This window comes from Sapajus apella, unplaced genomic scaffold (assembly GCF_009761245.1).
Source record: "Sapajus apella isolate SASKATOON/1434 unplaced genomic scaffold, GSC_monkey_1.0 scaffold148, whole genome shotgun sequence".
Classification (NCBI taxonomy): Eukaryota; Metazoa; Chordata; class Mammalia; order Primates; family Cebidae; genus Sapajus; species Sapajus apella.
The window spans coordinates 453,199-465,528 of NW_022437088.1; positions in this window are offsets into that span (position 1 = coordinate 453,199).

Consider the following 12,330-nt stretch of genomic DNA (forward strand, 5'->3'; position numbering starts at 1 on the left):
AAAAAAAAAAAGAAAATATACACCATGGAAATATATATACACCATGGAATACCACATATGTATACACCATGGAATACTATACAGCCATTAAAAGGAATTAGATCATGTCCTTTGCAGACATGGATGGAGTTGGAAGTCATTATTCTCAGCAAACTCACACAGAAACAAATCCAAACACTGCTTGTTCTCACTTATAAATGGGAATTGAATGATGAGAAAACATGGACACAAGGCAGGAACCACACCACTGGGCCTTTTGGAAGGGTAGGGGTAAGGGAGGGAGAGCATCTGGAAGAATAACTGATGGATACTGGGCTTAGTACCTGGGTGATGGGTTGATTTGTGCAGCAAACCACCATGGCACACATTTACCTATGTAACAAACCTTCCCATTGGGCATACGTACCCCTGAACTTAAAAGTTGAAGAAGGCCGGGCGCAGTTGCTCACGCCTATAATCCCAGCACTTTGGGAGGCCGAGGCAGGTGGATCACAAGGTCAAGAAATCGAGACCATCCTGGCCAACATGGTGAAACCCTGTCTCCACTAAAAATACAAAAATTAGCCAGGTGTGGTGGCAGGCACCTGTAGTCCCAGCTACTCTGGAGGCTGAGGCAGGAGAATCGCTTGAACCCAGGAGGCATCACTCCAGCCTGGTAACAGAGCAAGACTCTGTCTCAAAAAAAAAGTTGTTGGCTGGGTGTGGTGGCTCACGCCTGCAATCCAAGCACTTTGGAGGGCAAGGCAGGCGGATCACCTGAGGTCGGGAGTTCAAGACCAGCCTGACCAACATGGTGAAACCCCATCTTTACAAAAAAAAAAAAAATTGTTAAAAAAGTTGAAGGATAAGGCCGGGCACGGTGGCTCAAGCCTGTAATCCCAGCACTTTGGGAGGCCGAGGCGGGTGGATCACAAGGTCAAGAGATCGAGACCATCCTGGTCAACATGGTGAAACCCCGTCTCTACTAAAAATACAAAAAATTAGCTGGGCATGGTGGTGCGTGCCTGTAATCCCAGCTACTCAGGAGGCTGAGGCAGGAGAATTGCCCGAACCCAGGAGGCGGAGGTTGCGGTGAGCCGAGATCGCGCCATTGCACTCCAGCCTGGGTAACAAGAGCGAAACTCCGTCTCAAAAAAAAAAAAAAAAATGTTGAAGGATAAATAAAATTATTGTGATAATGGGCATACCAGATTCATTGTACTATTCTTTGACTTGTGTGCATGTGTGTGTGTGTGTGTGTGTGTGTGTGTGTGTGTGTGTGTATGTGTGTGTATAGCTATTCTCCTGCCTCAGCTTCCCAAAGTGCTGGGATTACAGGTGTAAGCCACTGAACTCGGCCTTCCTTTTGTATATATTTGAAAATTCCATAATAAAGGTTAAATCAATTTTATGGTAAGTTCTTACTTTTTGTTCTATCAGAGTAACAGCGTGACTGTAACCACATTTGGAGATAACATCAGAATTCTAAATTTGAGGCCTTATGTGGCAATAAGGTCTGAGCCAAACTGCCCTCATGGCCTGTGAAGAAGCCTTTCTGAGAACTCCTGTCTTTTTTTTTTTTTTTTTGAGACAAAGTCTCCCTCTGTCACCCAGACTGGAGTGCAGTGGTGCAGTCTCAGCTCACTGCAACCTCTACCTCCCAGGTTCAAGCAATTCTCCTGCCTCAGCCTCCCCAGTAGCTGGGATTACAGGCATGTACCACCACAGCCAGCTAATTTTTGTATTTTAGTAGAGTCAGGGTTTCACCATGTTGGTCAGGCTGGTCTCGAATTTCTGACCTCAGGTGCTCCGTCCACCTTGGCCTCCCAAAGTGCTGGGTTTACAGGTGTGAGCCACCAAACCCAACTGAGAACTCCTCTTTTTTTTTTTTTTGAGACGGAGTTTCGCTCTTGTTACCCAGGCTGGAGTGCAATGGCGCGATCTCGGCTCACCGCAACCTCCGCCTCCTGGGTTCAGGCAATTCTCCTGCCTCAGCCTCCTGAGCAGCTGGGACTACAGGCACGCGCCACCATGCCCAGCTAATTTTTTGTATTTTTAGTAGAGACGGGGTTTCACCATGTTGACCAGGATGGTCTTGATCTCTTGACCTCGTGATCCACCCGCCTCGGCCTCCCAAAGTGCTGGGATTACAGGCTTGAGCCACCGCGCCCGGCCGAGAACTCCTCTTATATCATGTAAGCTGGGAGAGAAAAGCCAGCAAATGTTACCCTATCCATTTTAAGAGAAGGCTGCATTGTCAGGGCGAACTGGAGGGCAGGATTTCTGTCCATAGAGGCCCAGATCCTACAGAAATAAACCCTTCCACATTGCCTTTTCAGGGTTAAGAGCTACCATGGGGGCCAGGCACGGTGGTTCATGCCTACAGTCCCAGCACTTTGGGAGGCCGAGGAGGGTGAATCACCTGAGGTGAGGAGTTTGAGACCAGCCTGACCAACATGGTGAAACCCCATCTCTACTAAAAATACAAAAATTAGCTGGGAGTGGTGGCGCATACCTGTAATCTTAGGTATTCGGGAGACTGAGGCAGGAGAATCGCTTGAACCTGGGAGGTGGTGGTTGCAGTGAGCCGAGATTGCGCCATTTACTCCAGCCTGGGCGGCAGAGGGAGACTCCATCTCAAAAGAAACAAACAGAAAGAGTTACATGGGGCTCAGGATTTTTCAAGGGAATTACTGAAACCAAGGTATGTGTATGTGTGTGTATGAGAGTACTAGGGGTGATGCCTCAGTGAAACTTCTCCTTTCTGTTTTTAGCTTCCAGCCCATGGGGGAAGGAGCCTAATTCTTGAAATCAGACAGACTTCATTTCTAGTTTTGGCCCTGACACTTACCAGGTGAGGGTCCTTGGGCAAGGTGAGTGATCTCTCCGCACATTGAGTTCTTTAACTGCAACATGGGGATTCTGCAAGGAGTTAAGTCACGTGGACAAGAAAAACCAAAAAAACAAAAAAACATGGGGATAATATCTACCTCAATGTGTGGTAATGTGGATTTTTTTTTTTTTTTTTTTGAGACGGAGTTTTTCGCTCTTGTTACCCACGCTGGAGTGCAATGGCGCGATCTTGGCTCACCGCAACCTCCGCCTCCTGGGTTCAGGCAATTCTCCTGCCTCAGCCTCCTGAGTAGCTGGGATTACAGGCACGCGCCACCACGCCCAGCTAATTTTTTGTTGTTTTAGTAGAGACGGGGTTTTACCATGTTGGCCAGGATGGTCTCGCTCTCTTGACCTCGTGATCCACCCGCCTCGGCCTCCCAAAGTGCTGGGATTACAGGCGTGAGCCACCGCGCCTGGCGGTAATGTGGATTTTAATTAAATAACAGTACAGAAGAGCCTAGAATTGCACTTGACATACTAGGCATTTGACAAATGTTATTTCTTCCCTTTGTGATGACAACAACCATCTTTTTTTTTTTTAATATAAAGACAGGGTTTCACCATGTTGGCCAGGCTGGTCTTGAACTCCTGACCTCAGGTGATCCACTCGTCTCGGCCTCCCAAAGTGCTGGGATGGGATTACAGGCATGAGCCACCACCCACTCTCGGTCTGTTTTTTTTTTTTTTTTTTTACTTTGAGACAATTTTGCTCTTGTGGCCCAGCCTGTATTGTAATGGTGTGATATAGGTTCACTGCAACCTCCACCTCCTGGGTTCAAGCAATTCTCCTGCCTCAGCCTCCCAAAGTAGCTGGGATTACAGGCGCCTGCCACCATGCCCAGCTAATTTTTTTTTTGTTGTTTTTTTTGAGACAGAGTTTTGCTCTTGTTGCCCAGGCTGGAGTGTAATGGCGCGATCTTGGCTCACTGCAATCTCCACCTTCCGGGTTCAAGCGATTCTCCTGCCTCAGCCTCCTGAGTAGCTGGGATAACAGGCATGTGCTACCACACCAGACTAGTTTTGTATTTTTAGTAGAGATGAGGTTTCTCCATGTTGGTCAGGCTGGTCTCGAACTCCTGATCTCAGGTGATCCATCTGCCTCGGCTTCCCAAAGTGTTAGAATTACAGGCGTGTTCTTCTTTAGAAAGAAAGAAGAAGAAAAAAAAAAAGAATTACAGGCATGAGCCACTGTACCCATCCAATTTTTTTGTATTTTTAGTAGAGACAGGGTTTCAGCATATTGGCCAGGCTGGTCTTGAACCCCTGACCTCAGGTGATCCACTTGTCTCGGCCTCCCAAAGTGCCAGGATTATAGGCGTGAGCCGCCGTGCCTGGACTATTTTGATTTTTAGAATGCAGAAATAAGTGAGAACATGTGATATTTGTCTTTCTGTACCTGGCTTATTTCACTTAACGTAATGCCCTCCAGTTCCATCCATGTTGTTGCAAATGATGACAGAATTTAATTCCTTTTTATAGCTGAATAGTACTCCATTGTGTATATGTGCCACATGTTTTTATCCATTCATCTGCTGATGGACACTTAGGTTGCTTCCAACACTTGACTATTGTGAACAGTGGCGTAATGAACATGGGAGTGCAGATATTTCTTTGATCTATTGATTTCCTTTCTCTTTGGGGTATATACCCAGCAGTGGGATTGCTGGATCACAGGGTAGTGCTATTTTTAGTTTCTTTGAGGCATCTGTAAACCGTTCTCCATAGTGTTTGTACTAATCTACATTCCCACCAACAGCGTAGGAGGATTCCCTTTTCTCCACATCCTTGCCAGCATTTGTTACTACTTGTCCTTTGGATATAAGCCATTTTAACTGGGGCGAGATGACATCCCATTGTAGTTTTGATTTGCATTTCTCTTTTAAAAGTTTTTTTTTAATTATTTATTTTTTTGTTTATTAATTTTTTTTGAAAGACAGGGTTTCACCATGTTGGCCAGGCTGGTCTTGAACTCCTGACCTCAGTTTATCCACCGGCTTCGGTCTCCCAAAGTGCTGAGATTACAGGTGTGAGCCACCACGCCCGGCCTGATTTGCATTTCTCGATGATCAATGCTGTTGAGCACCTTTCCATATGTCTGTTTGTCATTTGTATGTTTTCTTTTGAGAAATGTCTATTCAAATCATGTGCCCATTTTAAAATCAGATTATTAGATTTTTTTCCTGAAGAGTGGTTTAAGCTCTTTATATATTCTGGTTAGTAATCCCTTATCAGATGGGTAGTTTGCAAATATTTTCTCCCATTCTTTGGGCTGTCTCTTCACTTTGTTGTTATTTCCTTTGTTGTGCATTTTAACTTGATGTGATCCCATTTGTCCATTTTTGCTTCAGTTGCCTGTTCCTGTGGTATATTACTCAATAAATTTTTGCCCAGACCAAGGTCCTGGAGTTTCCTTAATGTCTTCTTGTAGCAGTTTCATTGTTTGAGGTCTTAGATTTAAGTCTTTAATCAATTTTTTTTTTGAGACAGAGTCTCATACACAGCTCAGGTTGTAGTGCACTGGCACGATCTCGGCTCACTGCAACCTCCGCCTCCTGGGTTCAAGCGATTCTCCTGCCTCAGCCTCCCGAGTAGCTGGGAATACAGGTGCGTACCACCACCATGCTCGGCTAATTTTTTCATTTATAGTAGAGACAGGGTCTCAACATGTTGGCCAGGCTGGTCTCAAACTCCTGGCCTCCGGTGATCCAACCTCCACCTCCCAAAGTGCTGGGATTACAGGCATGAGCCACCATGCCCCACCTTTCTTTCTTATTGATTTATTTTTGTAGAGATGGAGGTCTCACTATGTTGCCCAGGCTGGTCTTGAACTCCTGAGCTCCAGCAATTCTCCCACCTTGGCCTCCCAGAGTGCTGGCATTACAGGCATGAGCACCAGCTCCCGGCCTCATCAGCGTTTTATAGTTTTCATTGTAACGATCTTTCACCTCTTTGGCTAAGTTAATTCCGAGGTATTTAATTTTATTCATGGCTATTGTGAATAGGATTACTTTCTTGATTTCTCTTTCAGACTGTTAACTGTTGGCATAGAGAAATGCTACTGAGTTTTGCATGTTGACTTTGTTTCCTACAATTTTAGTGAACTTATCAGTTTTAATCATTTTTTCGTGAAGTCTAGGTTTTTCCAAATATAACATCATATCATGCTGGGTGTGGTGGCTCATGCCTGTAATCCCAGCACTTTGGGAGACTGAGGCCGGCGGATCACGAGGTCAGGAGTTCAAGACCAGCCTGGCCAACATGGGGAAACCCCATGTCTACTAAAAATACAAAAAAAATTAACCAGGCGTGGTGGTGGGCGCCTGTAGTCCCAGCTACTTGGGAGGTGGAAGCAGGAAAATCGCTTGAACCTGGGAGGCAGAGGTTGCAGTTAGCTGAGATTGCACCCCTGCACTCCAGCCTGGCTGACACAGCAAGACTCTGTTTAAAAAAAAAAAAAAAAAAAAAATCCCATAACCTGCAAACAAGGATCATTTGACTCTTCCTTTCTAGCTTGGATGCTCTTTATTTCTTTCTCTTGTCTGATTGCTCTAGCTAAAACTTTCAGTACTATACTCCTGCCTCAGCCTCCTGAGTAGCTGGGACTACAGGCATGCACCACCACACCTGGCTAATTTTTGCATTTTTGGTAGAGACAGAGTCTCAGACTGAATAACGATGGTGAAGTTGGGCATCCTTGTTATGTTCTAGATAAAAGAGGAAAGGCTTTCAGTTTCTCTGCAGTCAGTATTTTACTAGCTATGAGTCTGCCATATATGGCATTTAATATGTTGATGTATGTTCCGTCTCTATTCATTTTTTGAGGGCTTTTATCATGAAGGGATGTTGAACTTTATCAAGCATTTTCTTAGCATCAGTTGAAACGATCATATGGTCTTTGTCCTTCATTCTGTTGACATGATACCTCATATTGATTGATTTACGTATGTTGAACCATCCTTGCATCCCCGGGATAAATCCCACCTGGTCATGATGAATGATCTTTGCAATGTATTATTGAATTTGGTTTGCTGGTATTTTGCTAAGAATGTTTGCATCAATATTTATGAGAGATATTGGTCTGTGGTTTTCTTTTCTTCGTGTGTCTTTGTCAGGTTTTGGTATCAGTAATACTGGCCTCATACAATGAATTTGGAAGTATTCCCTCCTCCTCTATATTTTGATATTAGTTCCTCTTTAATTTTTTTTTGCTTTTTGAGACAGAGTCTCACTCTGTTGCCCAGGCTGGAGTGCAGTTGCATGATTTCAGCTCACTGCAACCTCCATCTCTGGGTTTGAGCAATTCTTCTGCCTCAACCTCCTGAGTAGCTGGGATTGCAGGTGTGGGCTACCACACCTGGCCAATTTTTTAGTTTTTGTATTTTTAAAAATTTTTATTGACTGGGCGCAGCAGCTCACGCCTATAATCCCAGCACTTTGGGAGGCCGAGGCGGGTGGATCACGAGGTCAAGAGATCGAGACCATCCTGGTCAACATGGTGAAACCTGGTCTCTACTAAAAATACAAAAATTAGCTGGGCATGGTGGCGCGCGCCTGTAGTCCCAGCTACTTGGGAGGCTGAGGCAGGAGAATTGCTTGAACCCAGGAGGCGGAGGTTGCGGTGAGCCTAGATCGTGCCACTGCACTCCAGCGTGGGTAATAAGAGCGTAACTCCGTCTCAAAAAAAAAAATTATTTATTTATTTAGTTTTGAAACAGAGTCTCTCTCTGTCACCCAGGCTGGAGTGCAGTGGTGCAATCTTGGCTCACTGCAACCTTCACCTCCCAGGTTCAAGTGATTCTCCTGCCTCAGCCTCCCAAGTAGCTGGGACTATAGGTGTGTGCCACCAAGCCTGGGTAAATTTTTTTTTTTTTTTTGAGACAGAGTTTCACTCTGTCGCCCAGGCTGGGGGGCAGTTGTGTGATCTCGGCTCACTGCAACCTCGGCCTCCCGGGTTCAAGTGGTTCTCCTGCATCAGCCTCCCAAGTAGATGAGACTACAGGTGCATGCCACCACACCCAGCTAATTTATTATTATTTTTTTTCATACAAAGTCTCTCTCTTGTCCTCCAGGCTGGAGTGCAATGGTACGATCTCAGCTCACTGCAATCTCTGCCTCCTGGGTTCAGGCGATTCTCCTGCCTTGGCCTCCTGAGTAGCTGGGATTACAGGTGTCGGCCACCACGCCTGGCTAATTTCTGTATTTTTAGTAGAGACAAGGTTTCAGGCTGTTGGCCAGGCTGGTCTCTAACTCCTGACCTCAAGTGATCCATCTGCCTCGGTCTCCAAAAGTGCTGGGATTACAGGTGTGAGACAGTGCCCCTGGCCTGCCTTCTTTCTCTTTTTCCTTCCTTCCTTCCTTCCTTCCTTCCTTCCTTCCTTCCTTCCTTCCTTCCTTCCTTCCTTCCTTCCTTCCTTTCTTCTCTCCTTCCTTCCTCCTTTTTTTCTTTTTATTTTGCGATAGACTCTCACTGTGTCGCCCAGGCTGGAATGCAGTGGCACGATCTCTGCTCACTGCAACCTCCACCTCCCGGGTTCAAGTGATTCTCTTGCCTCAGTCTCCCGAGTAGCTGGGATTACAGGCGTGCACCAACACGCCTGGCTAATTTTTGTATTTTTAGTAGAGGCAGGGTTTCACCATGTTGGCCAGGCTGCTCTGGAGCTCCTGACCTCAAGTGATCTGCCCACCTCAGCCTGCCAGAGTGTTGGGATTACAGGTGTAAGCCACCATGCCTGGCTTTTTAAAAGAAAATAGAGACAGGGTCTCTCTATGTTACCTAGGTTGGTCCCCAACTCCTGGCTCTAGCGATCCTCCCACATTGGTCTCCTAAAGTGCTGGGATTACTGGCATGAGCCACCATACCCAGCCTACTGGAAGACTTTATTACAGCTTTGATCTCATCACTTGTTATTGCTCTGTTGGGTTTTGGATTTCTTCATGGTTCAATCCTGGTAGGTTATATATATCTAGGAATTTATCCATTTCTTCTGGATTTTGCAATTTATTGGCATTAGGGGCTCATAGTAACTACTAATGAGCCTTTGAATTTCTGCAGTATTAGATGCAATGTCTCCTTTTTAATCTCTGATTTTATTTATTCGGGTCTTTTTCTTAGTCTGGCTAAATATTTGTCAATTTTTTTATCCTCTTAAAAAACCAACTTTTTGTTGGTTGATCTTTTTTGTTTTATTTGTTTATTTATTGAGATGGAGTATCACTCTGTTGCCCAGGCTGGAGTGCAGTTGCGTGATCTCCGCTCACTGCAACCTCTGCCTTCCCGGTTCAAGTGATTTTCTTTCTCGGCATCTGAAGTAGCTGAGACCTCAGGAGATCTGCCCTACTGGATCTCCCAAAGTGCTGGAATTACAAGCATGAGCCACCACACCCCACCTGATCGTTTTTATTTTATACTTTTATTTTTATATTTATTTGTTTATTTATTTTTTGAGAAAGAGTTTTGCTTTTGTTGCCCAGGCTGGAGTGCAATGGCGTGATCTCAGCTCACCGCAACCTCTGCCTCCCGGGTTCAAGCAATTCTCCTGCCTCAGCCTCCTGAGTAGCTGGGATTACAGGCATGTGCCACCATGACCAGATAATTTTGTATTTTTAGTAGAGATGGGGTTTCTCCATGTTGGTCAGCCTGGTCTCGAACTCCTGACCTCAGGGGATCTTCCCACCTTGGCCTCCTAAGGTGCTGGGATTACAGGCATGAGCCACCACGCCCAGCCTATATTTTTATTATTATTTTTTTAAACGGAGTCTTGCTCTGCTGCCCAGGGTGGAGTGCAGTGGTGCGATCTTGGATCACTGCAAACCATGCTTCATGGGTTCAAGTGATTCTCTTGCCTCAGCCTCCCGAGTAGTTGGGGTTACAGGTGCATGCCACCACGCCCAGCTATTTTTTGTATTTTTAGTAGAGATGGGGTTCCACCATGTTGGCCAGGGTGGTGTTTTCCTCGTTTCAGATTCATTTACTTGCCTCGGTCTCCCTAAGTGCTGGGATTACAGGCTTGAGCCACCGTGCCCGGCCCAGATTCATTTACTTCTAATCTGATCCTTAGTATTTATTTTCTTCTCCTAAATTTGGGTTCAATTTGGTCTTTCTCTTCAAGTTCTTTAATATGCATCAATAGGTTATTTGGCTGTTTTTCCTCCTCCTCCTCCTCCTTCTCCTTCTTCTTCCTCTTCTTGTTGTTTTTTTTTGTGTGTGTTGAGACAGGGTCTTGCTCTGTCATCCAGGCTGGAGTGCATGGCCATCCAGGCTGGTCGAGAATCATGGCCAACAGCAGTCTCAACCTTCCAGGGTCAAGTGATCCTCCCATCTCAGCCTCCCAAGTAACTGAGACTACAGGTGCGCACCACTGTCTGGGTGATTTTTGCATCTTTGTAGAGGTAAGTTTTGCCATGTTGCCCAGGCTGCGTTTCCTCTTTTTTGATGTAGGCACTTACAGCTACAAACTTCCCACTTAGCACTGCTTTCGCTCTATCCCACAGGTTTTAGCGTGTTATGTTTCCATTACCATTTGTTTCAAGAAATTTTTCAATTTCCTTCTTAATTTCTTCATTGACTTACTGGTCATTCAGGAGCATATTGTTTCATTTCCATGTATTTGAAAAGTTTCCAAAATTCCTCTTGTGATTCATTTTTAGTTTTATTCCACTGTGGTCAGAGACGATGTTTGATATTATTTCCATTTTTTCGAACTGAATGTTTTAAGACTTGTTTTGTGGGGTAACATATGGTCTATCCTTGAGAATGATTCATATGCTGAGGAGCATAATGTGTGTTCTGTAGCCACTGGATGAAATGTTCTGTAAATATCTATTAGGTCTATTTGTTCTGTAGTGCAGATTAAGTCCGATGTTTCTTTGTTAATTTTCTCTCTGGGAGTTTTGTCCAATGATAAAAGTGGGGTGTTGAAGTCTCCAGCTGTTTATTCTTTTTTTTTTTTTTTTTCAAGTCAAACTGTAACCAGCTTTAATTTTTCTTCTTCTTCTTTTTTTTTTTAAATTTTGTTTGTATCCGGCTTTATTAAAGATACTTTGCATAAACAATCATGGTATTTCAGGCAGGACATGGGCAGATAGTCATTAACAGTATACAGCTTTCAAACTCCCTTCTTCAATGGACTAACAAAAATCAGAAAGCCGCTAAAAAACCCAAGGAAGTCTTCATCTGATGCTCTGAACAGGGAAAGTTTAGAGCAAAGGTTGACATTTCACATTTAGTCAGTTGTTTAACAACTTTCACAAGCCGACCGTGACTTTCAGGAAGTGAAATGAAAATGGCAGAATTAGCTGGGCGTGGTGGCTCACGCCTGTAATCCTCACTTTGGGAGGCTGAGGTGGGTGGATCACCTGAGGTCAGGAGTTCAAGACCAGCCTGGCCATCATGGTGAAACCCCATCTTTTAAAAAAAAAAAAAAGAGAAGAAAATGGCAGAATTTATCTGAAGATCGACAATCTAGAAACAGCACAACCACTGCTTTTTTTTTTTTTTGAGACAGAGTTTCACTCTGTCATTCCCAGGCCGGAGTGTAGTGGTGTAATCTCGCCTCACTGCAACCTCTGCCTCCCAGGTTCAAGCGATTCTCTTGCCTCAGCCTCCCAAGTAGCTGGGATTACAGGCACCCACCACCACACCCAGCTAATTTTTTATATTTTTAGTAGAGACAGGGTTTCACCATATTTGCCAGGCTGGTCTCAAACTCTTGACCTCAGGTGATCTGCCCACCTCGGGCCTCCCAGATTGCTGGGATTACAGGCTTGAGACACTGCGCCCGGTACCACTTCTCTTTTGACAGGTGCCATCTCAGTGGCATCACTGGAAAGTCCAGAATCCTGACACATTGGCACGAATGACTGGGGGTCAGGTCCCAACAGGTGTCTGGGCTTAAGGGAGTTAAGTCTACACTGAACGGTGGAAAGGGAGAAGAGAACATAAAAACAAATTTGTTTTTCCATACCACAAGGCTTTTGTGCCAAGGTGGCCATGTGTGTCAAAGTCAGAGAACCCCTCCTCCTGGAAGCCAAGAGGAAGTCTCTCAAAACTAGAAGGGAAAGGTGTTTTCCCCACATCACTCCAGCTTCAGAGACATTCTTTTCCCAAAAACAACAATGAAGTGTTCTGTGTGCTAACAACATAGCTTTTAAAAAAAAAAAAAGTAAAACAAAATTCTGCATTTGTATAAAACTTGATAAAAAATAGTATTTCGGCCGGGCGCGGTGGCTCAAGCCTGTAATCCCAGCACTTTGGGAGGCCGAGGCGGGTGGATCACGAGGTCAAGAGATCGAGACCATCCTGGTCAACATGGTGAAACCCCATCTTTACTAAAAATACAAAAAATTAGCTGGGCATGGTGGCGCGTGCCTGTAGTCCCAGCTACTCAGGAGGCTGAGGCAGGAGAATTGACTGAACCCAGGAGGCGGAGGTTGCGGTGAGCCGAGATCGCGCCATTG